The sequence below is a fragment of the Zea mays genome, chromosome 4, assembly GCF_902167145.1.
Source record: "Zea mays cultivar B73 chromosome 4, Zm-B73-REFERENCE-NAM-5.0, whole genome shotgun sequence".
NCBI classification, from domain to species: Eukaryota; Viridiplantae; Streptophyta; class Magnoliopsida; order Poales; family Poaceae; genus Zea; species Zea mays.
In genome coordinates, this window is record NC_050099.1 from 140,584,710 (window position 1) to 140,607,590 (window position 22,881).

The 22,881-nt window shown below is 45.0% G+C and overlaps 2 pseudogenes across 1 annotated transcript; both read right to left on the minus strand.

Moving 5' to 3' along the window:
* Window positions 1–1,471: 1,471 nt before the first annotated feature.
* On the minus strand, window positions 1,472–5,849 carry LOC103653750 (uncharacterized; annotated as a pseudogene).
* A 252-nt stretch (window positions 5,850–6,101) lies between these two features.
* Window positions 6,102–8,747, minus strand: LOC100275285 (uncharacterized; annotated as a pseudogene). The gene is made up of 3 exons (NR_156713.1): window positions 8,394–8,747; window positions 7,422–7,477; window positions 6,102–6,447 (listed from the first exon to the last, which is right to left on the minus strand). The product of NR_156713.1 is annotated as an uncharacterized protein (transcript).
* Between the last annotated feature and the right edge of the window lie 14,134 nt (window positions 8,748–22,881).

Consider the following 22,881-nt stretch of genomic DNA (forward strand, 5'->3'; position numbering starts at 1 on the left):
CAAGTTCTGCTAGTTCCTTATTTTTCATCTCCTTTTTAGACAACTGTCTTTCTGTATCTTTAGGTGGCGCAGCCAGGGCCACAACTGTCTTGATAGCAGGTTCGGCTGGGGCATCTTCCGCATCATGCTTTAGGTTCATCCTCAGCTCCATCATCAACCTCAAAATCTAGGTCCTCGTCATCACTCTCAATGTCCTGCAGCATATAGTACATCTAAGAACACTATAAGAGAGGCGAACTATAACGACAATCAGCCAAACATGCTCCATCTCCCTCGAGATGAGTAAATTATACTTCCACTTATTAGTTCAGTTTCGAAGCAAAATTTCTGACAGAAAACAAGTAGGACAATAACCAGAGTTTGCTATGACAGACATGCAGTACCTGTCATGTATAACCATTTCCAAATAAGAACAAAGATCACTGCTTCTCAATGCAGCAAGGCTACGACGTGATGCTTCTCAATGTCATAGCATGTGCTGGTACTGAGAACATAAAAGCTCATGTCACCTAGATTTTAGCACCCTTATACATGATTAAAGTTGTAAACTCGTAGGCAGCAACCTTTGAAACAGAGAAGGAACAAAAACAGTGGATTAGTAATTTAATATACATAAATCAAATTAATAGTAACAACATACGAAAATATTTATCTGTAAGAAGGTCCAAAGAGCAATCAATCCAAAAATACTTCTTTTCTAATGATTCCTATTCAAGAAGCACAAGCATAAACCACTGAACTCGCATCACTGAAAGCAAAATCTAATTAGTCTGCTACTCAAGCTAATATGTACGTGTAGTCCTTCGTAGCGTACCAATAGAATCAGACACATGTAACTTAAAAACATTGTGCAAGATACGAACACGAGGATTTCCCTAATACAATATAGGTGATGAGCAGCTAAATGTAATGTTATAAACAAAGAGCACTGATGTGGCAAACCTCTGAAAATGTCCCTGTCAGCTTGTTCAACAATGTTGATTTCCCAATCGAAGGAAAGCCAACTAGACCAACACGTGCATCTCCACTCTTCGTCACATCAAATCCTTCACCTGCACCACCACCACCTTTGGATGTTGGAGTGAGCAACTCCCGCCGCAATTTTGCAAGTTTAGCCTAGGCAAACGAACAATTAAGAAGACATAACCTCAGTTGATATCAAAGAGTATCAGCTCAAAAAAGTACAGTCTCATAATAAATATCAACATGAAGCATAATATGGAAACTAATTAATAGCAAAACATTGCAGCGTTGATAATTTAATAGTAGAAAATAGCTGAACTGTCCACGTTTTCTTCGGATTACTACCTCCAACCACAAATATAAGTCCATTTAGGTTTTCCCTCAAACATCTTTTAACTTTGACCATCAATATCTTAAAAATCATATAGAACTGTTAACATATGGCATTAATAAATTCATAATGAAACATCAAATCAAAGCGTTGCATTGAAATAATATGCATATGTCCTAATGGCCTCATATGGAGTGGGAATCTTAAACTCATTAAAGTGAATGACAGAAATTACCATAGGTAAGAGTTCTAAGATAAAGATTAGAGTATATTTCAAGTTACCTTCAGAAGACCAAGATGGTGAGCAGTGGCTTTGTTCTTCTGTGTCCTTGCCATCTGCATAGTCAAAAAAATAGACAACATACTTAAGTCACAGCAATAGAAAATTAGAAGATATATGAGATTAAATTTCCAGCTCCATGGTCTACATATTACTCAAAAAATGCAATACCATCAATTCATCACCATGGAACCAGGGTCCACAATTTTGTTTGGAATGATCCAAATTTCATTTTGTTGACCAAAATTTGACTTTTGTATTTTTATATTTTGAATCCAAATCCATTTAAAATCGGGCCAAAATTCGTTTTTCAGTTAGTAGAGAAAACTATGAACCTATCGAGTCTATCCCATGTCTGACTCGTTCACAAAGATGAGTCTGTCGTACAGTTCGGAACTAATTGTGCCCGTGCTACAATGTATAATACCAAGCGACCCGTTTGGACATTTCTAGCCACATCTACAAATTCAAGTAAATACTCTATAAAAATATGTATACGCTATGAAAATATATTTTGCAGAGTTTAATGAGATCAAAGGCATGTTTGTTTCAGATTATAATCTGTCCAGATTATATAATCCAGCGTAAATAATTTAGCAGATAAACAAACACCTAGATTATAGGTCTAGATTATATAATCTAAAGTACATACTATGGTAATCTCATAATCTCTTCAAGAATAGCTTATTTGAGATTATTTTTAGTAAAAGATCCACTATCCATGGTTACGTTTATAAAATTACAATGTATGTCATTTTTTTCTTTTCCCAAATCATATGCATGTAGGGTATTGTTGTCTTTGCCTTTATGTCTGAAAAATCAATAATCTTCATTCATATAATCTGTTCATCCAAACAGCTATATACAAATTATAATCTCGACATATTATAATCTAGATTATATAATTAAGCCCTAAGGATATGTTTGGATCCATTGACACTAATAGTTAACAGCTGAATTAGCTGAGTGGTGATCCAAACAATCTACTAACTATTAGCAAGTGAAGATGTTAATTACTTGGTGATGAGTGCTAGTAGTAAATATAAACATGTAACCAACTATTCAAGTACCTATATTAGTAGATGGATCGAAGCAAACCTTACTAATAATTAGCTAGCTAATAGTTAGTAGTTGTTAGCTATTAGCTACTTAGCTAGCTAACTATTATCGCTAGTGAATCCAAACATCGCCTAATTTAATATTGTAAATAGTTAGCTATTAGCTAATTATTTATCTGTAAATTTGATCAAAATTAGGAAAGTGTAAATTAGGGCAAAACTAAAGTAAACCATAATTTGTAACGTATGGAGTATATAAGCTAATTGGCTAAGCATATAACGCAGCTTCATTTCTCTACCATGCATGATCTTTGGTGACCAATGTTGCACCCCACGAAAATGTAAGCCATACTCTATTGCAGAATGAGCAACTAATCAGGAACTCTCTTCAAACAGCTCCACTTCAAAAGCAGGCATGCTTAACTGCCTAGGAGTACAACGTACAGACAGTATTAACAACAAAATAGCAAGTTAGCAACTCATCGCATTGCCCGTGGTCAGTGCATGCCATACAAAATGACCTTTACCTGTAGTCCTATAGAAGCCTGGAACTGGTAGGCCCAGCTCCTTCATACTGGCACCTCCCAAAGATCCTTCACTTCCTACCATACAATGCGATCATCCTGTGCAGCCACTCTAGCTTCTCAACAGACTCCCTGTCCGTGTGGCGATGTTCCAATGGAATGACTTGCCTCTTCATTTCATACTCCCTCTGCAGACTCATTTGGTGTTCCCGGGCAAAGAAGTAGTCATCGACTCCTAGGTGATCAAGAATAGTTCTCTGCTGATACCAAGGCTGCTCCCGAGGTGCAAGGAGATCAGGAGATGGGATTCTACTCATTGGTAGAGGTGGAGGAATGCCACCTTGAGCGGACAAATCATTCAGACATGGGCCTGGCATGCTCACCACCGGGTGGCAACTCTCCTATTTATGCAAATAAGGTCCAGCCGCAATGCCATCAGAGCTCACCACCGGCTTGGGATATGAACCGCATCTCCCGGATCGTTGACATTGATTAACTGTGTAAGGCTGTGGAGACATCAGCATGCTTCCTATGTGAGCTAGCGAGAAAAATGGTGCCAAGACCTTGCTTCAACAGGTGCAACCGGATGAAATACCCCCCTGTCAGTTACCGAATGGCCTGGATGAAAGTTGTTGCCTCCAAGGTTTGGGATTAAACGAGACCTCCTATTCATTTGCTTCAGCTTCTTCAAGTTTCTGATTTGGAACTTGAATGTGCAACATGCACCAAGATCAAAAGGTTTGTTGCATCTCTTACCATCTCCTCTCTTTTGATTATAACCTGGATAGTCTTCCCTTTGAAAAGGAACTTTGTCAACCATAGCAAAAGAAGGCTCAGAGGCCAGGTGCTCAAGATCCCAGCTGTCGTATGGTTCCCCAGACTTGTGGGTAACATGGACTTCACCAAGTTGCCGAACAATGTGGCATGCATTGCGGAAAAAACCCCACACCAACTCCTTGTGCAAGCTGAAAGTCGCAGCATTTGGTTAATAATAATTTAACTACGAAAACACAGGCCGTAAATAAACAGTGTTGTAGATTCGGATTGGGTCCGTATTGTTTAGCTACACTAAGAAACATCAGCTACTATTTTACGATCACTGACATGCAAAGTTGAACCATCTTTATTTCATATATGTCCAGAAAAAAGCTTAGACCGAAATACAAGTGCTTGAAATAAAGTTATATCCACAAAGGCAACAAAATAGTGATCTTAGTCCTTCCATCAAGGTTGTAGTATTGAATTTTTTGACCGAACCGTCATAGGACCTAAAAAAACATACTCTAGCCAATGGAACATTGAAACATGTAAAAGCTCTTAACTAATTAATGAGGTAACATAGATGCTACTTATTCTTAATGTACTTACAAAGAGATATAGTTCATTTTAAGAAACAAGTTTAGCAGTGATGTATACTGTTTAGAATGAAAAAAGGAGAAATTTTCAAATTTTCACTGAGATTCTACCAACGCCATTTCTGCATAGGTTATCAGTACAGAAGAGATAACCCTTTGTATGCAAATGTTCAATCACAAGAGCTCAGTAAGACAAATGTGAACTGATCCATATGAAGACCATGAACAACAATTTAAATACAGAATTTAATTAGCATTAACTGCCAAAATAGCATGGTGAGATAGTGAACATACTCGATCATACGCAAGTCATTCTGTTTTCCTCTGAATGCACCACGAGGAAAATTAAAGACAATATGATCAAACCGTCTGTTCTTCAAGTCAGTGTGAAACCTCATTCGTTTCGCATCAACACCATGCAAAACCATGGCGCCCAATCTTTTCAGAATCACTATATTTGCCTCCGCTTTGCTGTACTTACACTTCAGGACCTCTGCAAATGAGGATTTCCCACAAGAAATGCAGGAAAATGTAGATAAGCAGAGCAATGAACAAGACAACAAAAACCACTGTATGCTTTTGAGCTTGCAAAGGTAAATACAGCATCAACAACGCTTATGGACCCAAAGACAAAGTTAGGATGAAAGAAATACAAACGACAACTATTGAATACTGAGAATTTGTTGTAAAGGGAAACTGTGGTGATTGTGTACAGTTAAACCAGGAAAAAATTATTTGTGATTGTGCTCTGGGGCTGACCTGAACAAACCGTCTGGCGCCTGGTGGAGCCTCTCTCCAAGTCGACGGACTTCGAGTCCATTCGCAACACCGCTCCAGGACCTCGACCGACGACGTTCTTCGCCACCATTGCCTAGATGCCGGCGACGACCAGATCTAGGAAGCGCTCTGATTCCGTGACGCGAACCCTAGGCTACTGGGACAACCTAGCCCCTTTTGCTCGTCGACGCACCTCACACACTTGGAATCGTCGTCGTCGCCTCCCAACTTTGGGGAGACACTGTGGGACGATGTCGTCACCCTGATTTCGACGTCGGTCCGGAGGAGAGCATGTGGGTGGTCGAGGCCGTCTGCAGTGGTGGTCTTGCTGCTCCCAGATCCCATCACGGGAGGGGGAGCGGGGTTGTGGATGACGACGAGGGGAGGGGGCGCGCGACGGGGGTTGACAACGGGCGCGGGGTCGACGACGCGGCGGAGGTAGCGGCAGGCATATTGGCGAGGGATGTGAAGGAGAGGAGGAAGGGAAGGAGTCCGGTACCGACGATGGAGGCGAGGAGAGGGAGGGTGGAGCAGAGGAAGGTGGGAGGAGGTTCCTTCCATGGATCGGGCGTCGGTGGCGATGGACTCGCGAGTCGTGGGGGCGGATATCTCGGCACATCGCGTGTGGGGCGTCGGTGGAGGACTGGAGGGAGCGCGCATCAGACGGGAGAGGAGCTCCACGGCAATATCGGACGATTGAGATAGCTAGATGGCAGAACGGCAGAACAGAGAGAGGCAGACTACCTTTACATACTTAATAAGTAGTAGAGATTGACTTTTTTCTTATTTTTTTGGACTCAATGCTAGATATAACTTAAAATATGTTGCTAAAGTTAAATATATAATTTATGCTCTAAATGGAACTTAGGGCCCTTTGGTAGGTGTCACACCCGGATTTTAGGGGTCCAAAACCCGGGCGCGAACATAATCACCAGGTGTGCTGGGACCAAGTCTCACACATATGATGAATCATGGCACAGGATCGAATGTCACATCTTTACTACATAACAGGAGTTTTGTACAAAATAAATAAATAATTACATTATATGGAGACAACGGTCCAGCAACCCGAAGTTGACTGGGAGACGACGGCCTAGACCTCTCACGAACACATCGCAGCATCATCCATGCGCCTCATCCTGTGGTACCTGTTCTTGACCTGTGGGGGGGGGGGTGTGAGACAGCAAGATGAGCTCACATACGTTCATCGCTTAACAAGTTGTGGGGAATAATGTGTATGAACTCGCCAAAGGTGGGAGCTCATGTGAAGTGTAAGGCTTACCAAAGAGGATGGCTGAAGCTGAGCATTGCTTTTAAAGTTGGTCAAAATTTTATTAGCCATTACTAAGTATAAGTAAATACCAACCTAATTAAATAGTAGAACAGAAGTAACAACATCACCTGCGATGCAATGCATATGACAAATTGAATTTAAGTTCCATAGATTAATCATGTGAGTGTCCGAGCCGCTCATGACCGTGAGCACGGCTAGTATACCAGTTTTACACTCTGCAGAGGTTGCGCATCTTTACCCACAAGTCATGTTACCCATCTGCCAAGGGATCGCGACTTCCCATACACCTCTACCGAGGAGGCGAGGCAGGGTAACACTACGAGGCCTTTACAAAGTTCCACTAGCTTTAGAAAACCCGCTACAGTTTATAGGAAGCTCCAATGCAGGAATCCCTTGCAGGACCGCCATCGCAGCAAAATCCTCCCGAGGGCCTCCCTACACTGACCACTCCCCTACTGCCCCCCTTTCGGGTAAGGTAGTCTTCCACTAGCTTTCCTAATTAATCGGCCAAGGGCGTCCCATTAAACCCTTGTGGTAGCACTGTTTTCTCGGGTGGTTCTCCATGTTCCCATTAACATAATGATCTTATCATGAACATAAAATAATGAACAGATAATAGAAAGTGTAATCATGAGTCATAAATATCTTTATACCCAAATCCACATAAAGCAATAGCATGTACTACCCAAAAAATTAGTAGTAAAACCAGTGGTGAAACAAGGTATAAAGATAGTCAAATCTAGGGTAACCTATTGGGTCCCAGCAAAATTAACCTATGCAGATCATTATGATTAATAAGAACATGAATGGGTAAAGAAGTGATCAAGGGCACAACTTGCCTGGGACTTGAGATTCCAGGTACCAGGATGATCTTCAGGTGGCTCGTGTCCTCACGCTAGTCGTAGCATTACAAACAAACAGTGTATAGGCGAAATTAACATTACACCAAACATAATCATAAATTGCATAATAATATTCTACGCTGCGTAACGAGATCGTAGAAACAAGAACCACTAAATTCGGAGCTACGGTTATTAAGTTATGAATTTCCAAAGTTATTTAGTGCTTAGAATAGATTAGTCCGAATGAATAATTTTAATTCAAGATTCATGGATAAACAATGTTACTGGTTGATAGACAATATTAATACAAAATTATTGCAACTGGAATGGGTCAATTTGGAGTTCATATGGATTTTCTACAATTTAAACAAGTTTCTGCAATTAAATTTGTACTAAAAACCATTTTCTAACCTATTTTCCTGATTTTATTAATTTTCTGGACGGGGCCTCATTTTCTGGAAAACGCAGGGGCTACGGCGCAAATATTCCTAAGACTCAGAGAATCCCACAACGGACGGCGGGTTGTTTCAAGATAAACAGGGGGACTCTTTAGTGAATTGGCCATCGCGAAGGGGTATCGGCACCCGCGAGCCGTCCGATCCAAGATCGTCGGTCCAGATTAGACCGAGACACCCATGAACCCGCCCACATTATTAGTCGTTGGATCGTGGATCGACGGCGCAGATTTTAAATACTAGGATCATTACACGCCCGTCCGTTTATGATCTAACGGCAGGGATCCGTCTCAACGAAGGGGTACGCATTGATCTAATCTACACCGTTCCTTTTGCATCCTACGGCCCATGTGCTCCTTCTACCTCCAGACGGCCAAGCAGCGGCGGTGCGGAACAGGAGCACGGCGGCGCCATTGCCAGGGACCCGAATCCCATCTCCCCGCGCCCGAAGCTCTCATCGGCCAAACTCTATTCTATGCGGAAGCAAAAATGAACTGGGGCGAAGAGTTCTCACCAACAATGCCGATGGACGCGTTGCGGTCTGCGACGATGCGCGACACGGCTCCCTCCCCGTCGATCGACAAGAACTGCCGCGAGCACCAGAGGCGCTTGATTCGTCCCGAGGACTCGGGCGGCCACCCAAGGTCCCGGCGCACTCCCACGGCAACGCGCAGAGACCAGTACGTCGCCACAGAAGAGATCACCGGCGGTAGCATACGACGAGAGGGAGAAGTGGTGAAGACACGGCGCCCACAAAAGATAGGAGAGGGGAGAGTCATGGGAGAGACTCGGCTATAAAGCCGCAAGGAGGTGGGGTCGACCACGCAACGGCAGGCGAGATTTTCGGGCGGTTCTAACTGTGGGCGAGAGTCTGGCAGCTGAGACGGAGAAAAGATAGAGGGGAGAAGACAGACCTGACTAGTGGGTCCCATACGTCGATCTCCGCATCCGATTCATGCGCGCGCGGACCCAGAGCTGGTCAATGGGGTCCACCAGCCAGAGACTTACAACGGTTTCATACGTTCGCGTGGTTAATTATTGGTTGATGTCATCGCTGACCTCATAGTGGCACATAGTCCGGCAAAGGAATAAAAGAAATAAAAAAAACACTCACGGGTCACTCGTTCGTGGGAAATTTACGTGGAGGAAATGGGCGAGTGGTCCATGGAAACGCTGGGTCGAGCTGCATGGCACACGTAAGGTAAGCTTTCTCTTGTTTTTTTTTCTAATTTTGATTTCTATTGTACTTTTCAAAATTTATACTGAATTTTAGATTCAGTTTTGAATTTCAGAATTCAAATTCAATGCATAATCAAACCCTAGCATAGAATGCACATTCACGTATTTATTTATTTGCCATTTGACTACTTTAATTCCTTTAGTTGATTATGCACAAAGGGAAGAAGATCAAGAAATCCTTAAAATTCTAGCATAGTAGTATATTTATTTTTTTTATCCCATTATTTTTTATATCAATTTTTGGGTATTACAAATCCTACCCACTTAACAGAAATCTCGTCCTCGAGATTTGTAAGAAAAAGGATGTATACTCATATTGTCTCAGAACATATACACAAACAAAAATCCCAGCATGATACATACTTTATTAGCAATACATGGGGTCAATTAGACCTTATTATTCCTCCTAAAATAGTATCATATCATCTACTAACTACAGTAACATTTAGATCTTACATATAATAGTAATTTATATATGTTTATGTAGCTTGGTGGAGCTGGTTATGATCTGAAAATTCTTTAGCAGGGCTTAATCTTTGTTTTATGTCTGGATTGGGATATCTAGTTGTATAAGGTGAATCCAAAGGTAGGGTAGAAATTTTTTTTATCAAGATGAGATAGTCTACATGATGTAGGTTAAAAGTTTGTTTGATGTTAGGTGAGGATAGTCAGATTATACAATTCATCATGACACTATTGATTAGGTTAGCTCTTATGCTCATGGTTGAGGTAGTCTAATGCACTAATTTAGGTTTAGGTGCATGAGGAAAGAACATGGTTTATAGGAGTAGGATCTAGTTTATTTCACTAGTGCTCACTTGTTAAGTGACTCTCATTAGATTCTATGATTCTATTTATGAATACCATTTAGTTGAGCATATCAAGCTGACTTTATCTTTATAAAATTCTAGTATATTTTTTTTATCTCAGTGGAACTTCCAATTGGTATATATTTTTGTACACCTAAAATTTTCATGTCATTAACAGGTGTGGCATAGAAAACAAGGGTACCTCATATTTTAACTATTAGGTGAGTGTTGACATAGAATGAGTGTACTATGACATAATCGAGTTTCCTTTGGGGTTCTAGATTAGATTGGATATAACTAGATTAAACTAGTTTAAATTAGATAGATCTTCCAGGGTAGGATATATATTATTAGGATATGTTAGAATCTTTTGAGATAGGAGGAATTATATGGTGTAGGTAAGTCAGAATCTCTGTCGGTTGAAACAAAGGGGTTATGCAACTATCTTGTGGTTAAGGTAGTTGCATAAGACCGAGTTGGTCGGTTATTCTTAATTTAGTGCAGAGTGAATCAAGTTAGAATAGGTGGATAGGGTCTAATTCATTTCGCCAGTATTAACTAACCTGTTTGAGTGGGTCACTTGGGTTAGTTTAGATTAGATGGGAACTAGATTAGTTTAGCATAACTAGATTTGACTAAATAAGACCTAATTAAATTTGGATCAGATTAGGTTGAATGCGGTCTAGGTATGACCAGATTAATCTATACTAGGTCTAGAATATATTTATATGACTGGTTTAGTCTAGATAAGATCTAATTAATTGGGATTAAATCATAGTTGTTATCCCATAATGAGATAAGCAAAGTGGTTAGGATAAGATAAAAATCTTTTTAAGGTAAGATGAATCCATTAAGATAAGAGGATATTTTTAAGATAAGATGGATCTATTAGGATAAGATAAAATCTTTTAAAGATAAGATGAATCTATTAGATATATTTTAGTGGGGGATATTCTAAGTTGCTCTATTTTGTAAACATTTTCCCTTATGTCTAGGTGTATATGTAGATGCAGTTGTGGACATTACTCCACAACTCATCACACTCAATCAAAGATCCAAATCAGACAATATCATAAGGACAAACATTCAAGTTCATAGATATCTATAAAAATAGTTTTTTTTTGTTCCTAAGAGTAGGTCTCCTATTCCTAAAGGTCACTTTAGGCACATGATTTCAAAGTGTGAAATCCCCATTTATCTTTAGAAGGAAAAGGTAAGAATCATCAGAGTAAGGCGGGAATAGATGAGAAAAGATTAAGAAGAGTTTAGAAAAGAATTATAGTAGCAAGGGTAAGGTTAATCAGAGTAGAACAGTAGAAGGTGAGACAAGATCAAGAAAAGTATAGAAAGAATCAGAGTAAGGTAAGTAGATAATGGTTATGTCCATTTCTATCTAGGTTTCGTCCTACAGTCAACATTCCTCTGATACCACTTCTGTCACACCCGGATTTTAGGGGTCCAAAACCCGGACGCGAACATAATCACCAGGTGTGCTGGGACCAAGTCTCACACATATGATGAATCATGGCACAGGATCGAATGTCACATCTTTACTACATAACAGGAATTTTGTACAAAATAAATAAATAATTACATTATATGGAGACAACGGTCCAGCAACCCGAAGTTGACTGGGAGACGACGGCCTAGACCTCTCACGAACACATCGCAGCATCATCCATGCGCCTCATCCTATGGTACCTGTTCTTGACCTGTGGGGGGGTGTGAGACAGCAAGAGTGAGCTCACATACGTTCATCGCTCAACAAGTTGTGGGGAATAATGTGTATGAACTCGCCAAAGGTGGGAGCTCATGTGAAGTGTAAGGCTTACCAAAGAGGATGGCTGAAGCTGAGCATTACTTTTAAAGTTGGTCAAAATTTTATTAGCCATTACTAAGTATAAGTAAATACCAACCTAATTAAATAGTAGAAAAGAAGTAACAACATCACCTGCGATGCAATGCATATGACAAATTGAATTTAAGTTCCATAGATTAATCATGTGAGTGTCCGAGCCGCTCATGACCGTGAGCACGGCTAGTATACCAGTTTTACACTCTGCAGAGGTTGCGCATCTTTACCCACAAGTCATGTTACCCATCTGCCAAGGGATCGCGACTTCCCATACACCTCTACCGAGGAGGCGAGGCAGGGTAACACTACGAGGCCTTTACAAAGTTCCACTAGCTTCAGAAAACCCGCTACAGTTTATAGGAAGCTCCAATGCAGGAATCCCTTATAGGACCGCCATCGCAGCAAAATCCTCCCGAGGGCCTCCCTACACTGACCACTCCCCTACTGCCCTTGCCCCTTTCGGGTAAGGTAGTCTTCCACTAGCTTTCCTAATTAATCGGCCAAGGGCGTCCCATTAAACCCTTGTGGCAGCACTGTTTTCCCGGGTGGTTCTCCATGTTCCCATTAACATAATGATCTTATCATGAACATAAAATAATGAACAGATAATAGAAAGTGTAATCATGAGTCATAAATATCTTTATACCCAAATCCACATAAAGCAATAGCATGTACTACCCAAAAAATTAGTAGTAAAACCAGTGGTGAAACAAGGTATAAAGATAGTCAAATCTAGGGTAACCTATTGGGTCCCAGCAAAATTAACCTATGCAGATCATTATGATTAATAAGAACATGAATGGGTAAAGAAGTGATCAAGGGCACAACTTGCCTGGGACTTGGGATTCCAGGTACCAGGATGATCTTCAGGTGGCTCGTGTCCTCACGCTAGTCGTAGCATTACAAACAAACAGTGTATAGGCGAAATTAACATTACACCAAACATAATCATAAACTGCATAATAATATTCTACGCTGCGTAACGAGATCGTAGAAACAAGAACCACTAAATTCGGAGCTACGGTTATTAAGTTATGAATTTCCAAAGTTATTTAGTGCTTAGAATAGATTAGTCCGAATGAATAATTGTAATTCAAGATTCATGGATAAACAATGTTACTGGTTGATAGACAATATTAATAAAAAATTATTGCAACTGGAATGAGTCAATTTGGAGTTCATATGGATTTTCTACAATTTAAACAAGTTTCTGCAATTAAATTTGTACTAAAAACCATTTTCTAACCTATTTTCCTGATTTTATTAATTTTCTGGACGGGGCCTCATTTTCTGGAAAACGCAGGGGCTACGGCGCAAATATTCCTAAGACTCAGAGAATCCCACAACGGACGGCGGGTTGTTTCAAGATAAACAGTGGGACTCTTTAGTGAATTGGCCATCGCGAAGGGGTATCGGCACCCGCGAGCCGTCCGATCCAAGATCGTCGGTCCAGATTAGACCGAGACACCCATGAACCCGCCCACATTATTAGTCGTTGGATCGTGGATCTACGGCGCAGATTTTAAATACTAGGATCATTACACGCCCGTCCGTTTATGATCTAACGGCAGGGATCCGTCTCAACGAAGGGGTACGCATTGATCTAATCTACACCGTTCCTTTTGCATCCTACGGCCCATGTGCTCCTTCTACCTCCAGACGGCCAAGCAGCGGCGGTGCGGAACAGGAGCACGGCGGCGCCATTGCCAGGGACCCGAATCCCATCTCCCCGCGCCCGAAGCTCTCATCGGCCAAACTCTATTCTATGCGGAAGCAAAAATGAACTGGGGCGAAGAGTTCTCACCAACAATGCCGATGGACGCGTTGCGGTCTGCGACGATGCGCGACACGGCTCCCTCCCCGTCGACCGACAAGAACTGTCGCGAGCACCAGAGGCGCTTGATTCGTCCCGAGGACTCGGGCGGCCACCCAAGGTCCCGGCGCACTCCCACGGCAACGCGCAGAGACCAGTACGTCGCCACAGAAGAGATCACCGGCGGTAGCATACGACGAGAGGGAGAAGTGGTGAAGACACGGCGCCCACAAAAGATAGGAGAGGGGAGAGTCATGGGAGAGACTCGGCTATAAAGCCGCAAGGAGGTGGGGTCGACCACGCAACGGCAGGCGAGATTTTCGGGCGGTTCTAACTGTGGGCGAGAGTCTGGCAGCTGAGACGGAGAAAAGATAGAGGGGAGAAGACAGACCTGACTAGTGGGTCCCATACGTCGATCTCCGCATCCGATTCATGCGCGCGCGGACCCAGAGCTGGTCAATGGGGTCCACCAGCCAGAGACTTACGACGGTTTCATACGTTCGCGTGGTTAATTATTGGTTGATGTCATCGCTGACCTCATAGTGGCACATAGTCCGGCAAAGGAATAAAAGAAATAAAAAAAACACTCACGGGTCACTCGTTCGTGGGAAATTTACGTGGAGGAAATGGGCGAGTGGTCCATGGAAACGCTGGGTCGAGCTGCATGGCACACGTAAGGTAAGCTTTCTCTTGTTTTTTTTTTCTAATTTTGATTTCTATTGTACTTTTCAAAATTTATACTGAATTTTAGATTCAGTTTTGAATTTCAGAATTCAAATTCAATGCATAATCAAACCCTAGCATAGAATGCACATTCACGTATTTATTTATTTGCCATTTGACTACTTTAATTCCTTTAGTTGATTATGCACAAAGGGAAGAAGATCAAGAAATCCTTAAAATTCTAGCATAGTAGTATATTTATTTTTTTTATCCCATTATTTTTTATATCAATTTTTGGGCATTACACTAGGGCTTTAGTTTTTCTTTAAATAGTTTTGGCTCTAGTTTCTTCGCGCAAGTAGCTGTTTTGAATGAGTCAAAGTCATTTCTAAAAATCATTTAGCAAAAAGGCTTCTAACCTGTTTTCTAAAATAAACCCTATCCAGTTAAATTTTCTTGAACAAGGAACAAGATATCCCATGGAGGGAGAAGACGCTCGCCCATGGAGGGGAGAAGATACTCGTGAACGCACATCCGTGGCTCGGGGCTTGCACACGCCCACGACGGTGGCCGAGCCCGCGTCTGCGCGGCGGCGGAGCGAAGCTCGCGCACCCACATGTACGAAGTCCGATGATGGCAGGAGCGCTCGCGACGGTGGCCTGACGCGTGGTTCGTTGGTGCGTTCTGCGCGAGACTGTGCAGTTGCATGGCATCAATCATGAAAGAAAGAAGAAAGGTCGTCGATTGGCCAGGGCGAGAACTAACCATGGCCGCCCATCATGTCCAGGTGCTATGGTGGATATTATCCCCTTCGATGTAGCAGAAGATAACAATCGATGGAAAGGGATCTTGATGCATTTGGTCGGTGGGGGGTTTTCGCAAAAACATTAAAAGCCAAAGCTGAATAAACCATTTTAACAAAAAACACTCTATCAAAATGTCATTTGGTACGTCTCATAGGATTAGAAGAGAAGTCACATGTGTGTTTGTGTGTGTGGTGGGGGGTGGGGGGGGGGGGGGGGGGGGGGGGCTTTGTCGCTGAAAGTCTCCAAGATACCAACGTCGTGAAGAGAGCAAGCTCACACTAGTACAATTTGGCTCTATACAAGCGGTAGACTTTTTACATCACAGGCGGTTCGGTTAGAAAACCGTCTAGGATGTCGCAGCCTATTCGAACCGCCTGTGATGTATTAGTATCACAAGCGGTTTTTTAGGACCGCCTGTGGTGCTCTATTCTTTTCACAAACAGACCTTAATGAAAAACCACCTGTGATTGTGATTTGATTACCATATTAATATTTTAATTTTTAACAGAAATATAAAAATACAATTTAAATGAATTAATATTTTAATTTTTAACAGAAATATGCAAATACAATTTAAATGAATTAATATTAAATTTTTAACAGAAATATGCAAATACAATTTAAATGAATTTTAATAGCACACATAGATAACTAGAGAGATTTTAAATTAATTGGCAACCACAATGCATAGTCGATCATACATGATAACAAATACAATTTAATTCATACAATTTTTCATGAACTACCATTTTTCCGCATGTATGGCTTTAAGTTCTTATCAATTTTCTTTTCCACACGCTTGATTCTCTCTGGACCGTTAAAGACGAACATCTCTTCATACTTATTGTATTCCTCATCTTCGTCTCCCACATTCTCAACTCCAACAATTTTTGCTTTCTAGAAATAACTATATGCATCTTCTCATCTGCTGGATCGAGTACATAGAACACTTGTGCAACACATTCGGCGAGAACCCACGGGTCATCTTTATATCCTACTTTTTTAAGTCTACCAGTGTGAGTCTGTAGTTATCCACTATCACCCCCACGGGATGTTGTACCCATTGGCACTTAAATAAGGGTATTTTCATGCTTGGGCCATAATTAAGTTCTCATATTTCCTCTATGAATCCAAATTATGTGGTCTTCTGTCCATGTAGGTCAAAAGCATCGATACAAACACTGCTATTTTGTGCAACACTTTTCATGTCTTTTGATTTAGTGTAGAATGTATACCCATTGATGTCATATGCTTGCCATGATGTCACAAAACACGATGGACCAGAAGCCAAATTCTTCATTGTTTTCTCTTCCAAAGAGTCTCCGAATGAGATGTTTTTGTCCATTAACCATTCGCTGAAACGATGTTTGTGCTCCCTCATGATCCAGTCCTCTGTGCGGTTCTGATTTTCTTTACGAAGCTCATCCAGGTGTTCCTCTATGTAAGGCTCGACTATCGTGAGATGTTGTAGTACACTACCATGAGCACAATGTACTAGCTTGTAATCCTCAACGCGAAAAGTTTTCCTGCCATTCTCCCTCTCCCACATAGTTTACCCTCATGTTTAGGTACAGGCACACCTATCATTGTTCCGTCACTGATGTAATCTATACAGCTCTCAATCACTTCTTCTGTAGTGTATCCCTCCATGATTGAACCCTCTGGGTGAGCGCGATTTCGCACATAACCTTTTAATACTCCCATGTATCGCTCCAACTAAAACATATGATGTAAATATAGTGGCCCTAATATTTTTATCTGATCCACGAGATGTATGATTAGGTGTACTTGCATATCAAAAAATGATGGAGGAAAACACATTTCAAGCTTGCACATAGTCTCGATGATGTATGCCTTTAGATAGTCCAAGTCTTCTAAAGCTATTACTTTTTGTGAAACCGCATTGAAAAAGTAACACAAGCGTGTGATGGCAACTTTGACATGCTCTGTTTCGAGGGCTCTTACCGCAATTGGGAGGAACACCGTCATCATCACATGGCAGTCATGAGAGTTATAGCCAAATAGAGACAAGTCCTTCATCCTGACTAGTTTGCTGATATTGGATGAGAAACCTGTGGGCACTTTGACCCCACGCAAACATTTGCAAATCTTTGTTCTCTTCTCAACTGACAAGTTGTAGCTAGCTGGGGGGAGGTAAGGCTTCCCTTTGCCACTATCCACTGGATGAAGTTCTGGTCTGATTTGAAGATCTACTAGATCATTGCGTGATTTAAGTCTGTCCTTTGTCTTACTCGGCATGCCCAGCAAGGTTCCAATGATGCTGTCAAAAACATTCTTTGTTACATGCATCAAATCAATGCTGTGGCAAATTTCCATATCCTTCCAGTATGGGAGGTACTTGAAAAAATGATTGCTTCTTGAAAGTTGTGTAAGTTGAAGGGTCAGTTCTCTTTTCCCTTTGTTTTTTCCCTTTCCGAATACAACATGAATGTTCTTTACAATTTCAAAAACAAGTTTCCCACTATAAGGCTTTGGTGCACCTTCACTTTCCAGTTCATTGTTAAATTCCTCTTTCATCTTTCGGTACTTATGTTGCTTCATCAAGAACCGTCTGTGTCCCATGAACACCAACTTCTTGGATGATTTAAGGTACATGAAAGCAGTTCCATCGACACACACTACACAACCATTCTTTCCTTTAGTCTTTTGCCCTGATAGTGTGGCGCCACCGGGAGAATTATGGATGGTAACAAATATAATTGCTCTTAAGTTGAAATACTCATGGCAATACTCATCCCATATTCTAACTCCTTCATTCCAGAGCTTTGTCATATCTTCCATAAGAGGTTCTAGGAACACATCGATATCAACACCAGCTGATTTCGGACCTTGAATAAGAATAGTCAACATAATGTACTTTCTTTTGTGACACATCCATGATGGAAGGTTGTACATCGTTAAAGTCACGGGCCAGGTGCTATGTACACTTCTTTTTTCACTAAATGGATTCATTCCGTCTCTACCCAAAGCAAATCTTACATTTCTGGTTTCTTTGGCAAACTCAGGATACATAAGATCAAAATTTTCCATTGTGATGCATCAGCAGGGTGTCAAATCTGTTTGTTATTCTGGTTGCGATTTTCAGCATGCCAACGCATAAACTATATTACAAAATTGAGGCAAAAAATCACATCAAAATGAGAAAGAAAACAAATGGAGATCATATATATGCATAAACTATTGAAATCAATCAATAAACTCAAAAACAAAACCTTCTCCCTGTAGATCTCAAAAAATACCCGCCGCCGCTACAATGCTGTGACTGTTCTGGGAGATAGGATTCTGGAACCCGTGGGCTAGTCCTTTTATACTGTACACACATCGCAGGCGGATTTTTAGAAAAACCGCTTGTGATATATAACATCACAGGAGCTTTTTTATTCCGACCGCCTGTGAAGTTAATCTATCACAGGCGGTCGGAATAAAAAAGCGCCTGTGATGTTATATATCACAAGCGGTTTTTCTAAAAATCCGTCTGTGATTGTTTACAATATAAAAGGCTTGTTGGTTCCGGCAGGAACCCTAACTCGTCCCGCCCGAGCTGACACAGTTGCGCCGCCAGGCTGCCGCCGTCCCCGTCCCCGAGCCCGAGCGCCGCCGCCCTCGAGCCCGAGCGCCAAGTGCGCCGCCGTCCCTGAGCCCAAGCGCCGCCGTCCCCGTCCCCGAGCCTGAGCGCCGAGCACCGCCGTCCCCGAGCTCGAGCTCGTGATGTACTCAAGAACTGCTGGTCATTAGGCTCGTGAGGTACTCAAGAAGCTCTTTCTTCTTCCTCTCGTAGTAAGGTTGACGTTCAGGTTCCATTTCTTCTAAGTTCATGGCTCGAATTTCCTCGGTGCGCTCCTTGATCATGGTAGCCCTCTCGAGGGTTAGCTCATGCAACTTAGCCAAGTATTCAGTGGATTAATTGGAGCTAGATGTAAGTTTTGTCCTCTCGAACTTGCTAGAATCATGTCCAAAAGCCTCTTGCCACTCACCGATGATGGGGAGCAGCTGTCCATGTCGTCGGCATGGACGTGCGAGCTTGCGGTAGCCGCCATCTATGTCCTGGTAGTAGCTTTTCGATTGGAGGCATCCACAAAGGTTCCCATTTTAATTCGTCCTTCAAGACATACCAGTAAAGCATATACTAGAACACCTTGCCTTCCTTCGTTGCAAAAGAAGGTTCCCATTGATATATATATATATATATATATATATATATGTGTGTGTGTGTGTGTGTGTGTGTGTGTGTGTGTTTGAATCATAGCTTTCCAAATTTCAGAAGTTAATTGATGCCAGATTACTTATGTCAGCGTTTCGACCCCGGGAGGTCCCTGGACCGACGAGTAAATTGTCGCGGCGTGTCCCAGCCCAGATGGGTCGGCGCGAGACGGAACACAAAGGGGGGAGAAACAGTAAGGGGAAACTGTGGCCTTCGTGTTGTCCTACGCCCAGGGCAGATGCGCTTGCAGTAGGGGGTTACAAGCGTTCGTGTGGGAGAGAGAGAGAGAGAGAGAGAGCCTTGTGTGTCGGCCCGTTCTCCCGCGCGGCCAACCTCCTCGTACGAGAGCCCTGGACCTTCCTTTTATAGGCGTAAGGAGAGGGCCCAGGTGTACAATGGGGGGTGTAGCAATGTGCTAACGTGTCTAGCAAAGGGGAGCCAGAGCCCTATGTACGTGCCGTCGTGGCTGTCGGAGAGGTTTTGGCGCCCTGTTCATGTGATGTCGTGGCCGTCGGAGGAGCGCTTGGGTCCCGTGGAAGTACAGCTGTCGGGGCTGTCGGATTCTTGCTGACGTCTCCTTGCTTCCGTAACGGGCTAAGAGCCACCGTCGTCATGGAGCATGCGGGGTGCCATCATTACTTGTTTATCGGGGCGAGCCGGATGGGACGCCGGTCTTGTTCCCCATAGCCTGAGCTAGCTAGGGGTAGGGTAATGATGGCCCCCCCTGTGATGTGGTCGGTCTGAGCCAGAGGTCGGACGAGGTGGAGGCTCCTCCGAGGTCGAGGCTGAGTCCGAGCCCAGGGGTCGGGCGAGGCGGAGACCGCCGTCCGGGGTCGAGGTTGAGTCCGAGCCTAGGGGTCGGGCGAGGCGGAGATCGTTGTCCGAGGTCCAGGTCGAGTCCGAGCCCTGGGGTCGGGCGAGGCGGAGACCGCCTTCCGAGGTCGAGGTTGAGTCCGAGCCCTGGGGTCGGGCGAGGCAGAGACTACCTTCCGAGGTCGAGGTTGAGTCCGAGCCCTAGGGTCGGGCGAGGCGGAGACCGCCTTCCGAGGTCGAGGTTGAATCCGAGCCCTGGGGTCGGGCAAGGCGGAGACCGCCTTCCGAGGTCGAGATTGAGTCCGAGCCCTGGGGTCGGGCGAGGCGGAGTCCGTCGTCCGAGGTCGAGGTTGAGTTCGAGCCTTGGGGTCGGGCGAGGCGGAGACCGCCTTCCGAGGTCGAGGTTGAGTCCGAGCCCTGGGGTCGGGCGAGGCGGAGACCGCCTTCCGAGGTCGAGGTTGAGTCTGAGCCTTGGGGTCGGGCGAGGCGGAGTCCGTTGTCCGAGGTCGAGGTTGAGTCCGAGCCCTGGGGTCGGGCGAGGCGGAGCTTCCTATGGCGCCCGAGGCTGGACTTAGCTGCTGTCAGCCTCGCTCTGTCGAGTGGCACAGCAGTCGGAGCAGGGCAGACAACGCTGTTTTCCTGTCAGGTCGGTCAGTGGAGCGGCGAAGTGACTGCAGTCACGTCGGCCCTGTCGACTGAGGCGCGCGCGTCAGGATAAGGTGTCAGTCGATCCTTGCATTAAATGCTTTTGTGATACGGTCGGTTGGCGTGGCGATCTGGCCAAGGTTGCTTCTCCGTGAAGCCTGGGCCTCGGGCGAGCCGAAGGTGCGTCCATTGCTTGAGGGGACCCTCGGGCGAGACGTGAATCCTCCTGGGTCGGCTGCCTTTGCCCGAGGCTAGGCTCGGGCGAGGCTTGATCGTGTCCCTTGAGTGGATGGAGCCTTGATCTGAATCGCGCCCATCAGGCCTTTACAGCTTTGTGCTGATGGGGGTTACCAGCTGAGATTAGGAGTCTTGGGGGTACCCCTAATTATGGTCCCCGACAGTAGCCCTCGAGCCTCGAAGGGAGTGTTGGTACTCGCTTGGAGGCTTTTGTCGCACTTTTTTGCAAGGGGACCAGCCTTTCTCAGTTGCGTTTCGTTCTTGTGGGTGCGCGTGAGCGCACCCGCCGGGTGTAGCCTCCGAGGCCTCGGAGGAGTGGTTTGACTCCTTCGAGGTATTAGCGCGTTTCGTGATGCTTCGGCCGGTCTGGTTGTTCCCTCATGCGAACTGGCCGTAGGCCGGGTGCATAGTCAGGTTCTAAGTTCTCGGGCTGGTATGTTGACGCTGTCAACGGTTTGGCCGGAGCCGGGTTTGCGAGAGCAGCCCCCGAGCCTCCGCACAGAGACAGAGGATGGTCAAGGACTGACTCGGCTTTTTTCATACGCCCCTGCGTCGCCTTTCCGTAACGAGGGGGGAAAGCGCCATGTTGCCCTCGGAGGGCGCCGAACATGGTGTCTCCAGTGAGTTGCTAACGGGTGATCCGAGTGGATGCCCGTGCCCCGTTCGATAAGGGTCGGCTAGTGGCCCAGAGGCGCGCTCCAAAAGTACCTACAGGTGATTTGCCGGACTCGGTCCCGTTTGATAGGGTCCGAGGGCTCGATGCCTCCCTCTGATGGGATTCCGTTACAGAATCGCTCCTGCCGGTCTCGGAAATGTCCTAGGGTACCTCGAGAGCGTAGCCCAAGCCTCGGCCATGTATCAGACGTACCCAGAGTCATCCCTCGCTCTACGTGCTCTGAGGCGGCTGTCGAACCCTTCGGGGGCCAGCCTACGGACCCCTGATCAGTAGTGGGCGCGGAGCCCGAGTTTCCTGAGGCGGCTGTCGAACCCTTCCGAGGGGCCAGCCTTCGAACCTCTGACGAGTAGTGGGCGCGGAGCCCAAGGGGCCTGAGGCGGCTGTCGAACCCTTCCGAGGGGCCAGCCTTCGAACCTCTGACCAGTAGTGGGCGCGGAGCCCGAGTGCTCTGAGGCGGCTGTTGAACCCTTCTGAGGGGCCAGCCTTCAAACCTCTGATCAGTAGGAGGGCTCGGGGCCCGCTTCCTTCGTGGAGAAGGATCCCTTTCGGAGTATCCCCTTTCCCGGTCCCTGTAGCAAGAGAGAGAAAGAGGAAGAGGAAAAGGATATGAAATCGAATGGTGTGGCGCACCTTTTTTGACGCGGTCATTATGGCAGAGGTGAAGCGTCGCCTGCTTCGCCTGCCAAAGGTGCCGCCTGTCCTGCTGCAGAGTTAATGCGACGGGACGAGTGGTTCGTGGGGCAGCTGTTGTGCGTGCGCGAGCCGTTCGAGGAACGGAACACGGGCGTGTCGCCTTCACGCCGTGGGAGAGGGCTCTCTCGCTGTCCCCGGAGGGGACGTGTGCCTGCAGACGACTTGACCGCTGCTTCCGCCCGCCTGCCGCCGCCATTACTGCTGGCCCACTTTTGGCCATATCGACCATCGCGCCTTCTCCCGTGGCTGACTGACCCGTGATCGATGTGCTCGGTTGGCACTGTTGGGCCATGCGCAGGGTTGCCTCGAGTCGCGGCACTGGTTCCGCAGTCGAGAAGGCGCGATACTGGCGCAAGTGGCGGTGCAGTGTCCCGCACGTAGTAACCGACACGCCGGTTACATGACGTGTGGGCCTAGGCCCCCATGCCGGATGCGTCGGAGTCGAAAGGGTGCGCCCCCTTGGTGCGGTTGCATGCCGCCTACATGGCGGTCCGCCCTTTCACCCACCGGTCTGGGCGAAAGTGGAGGAGT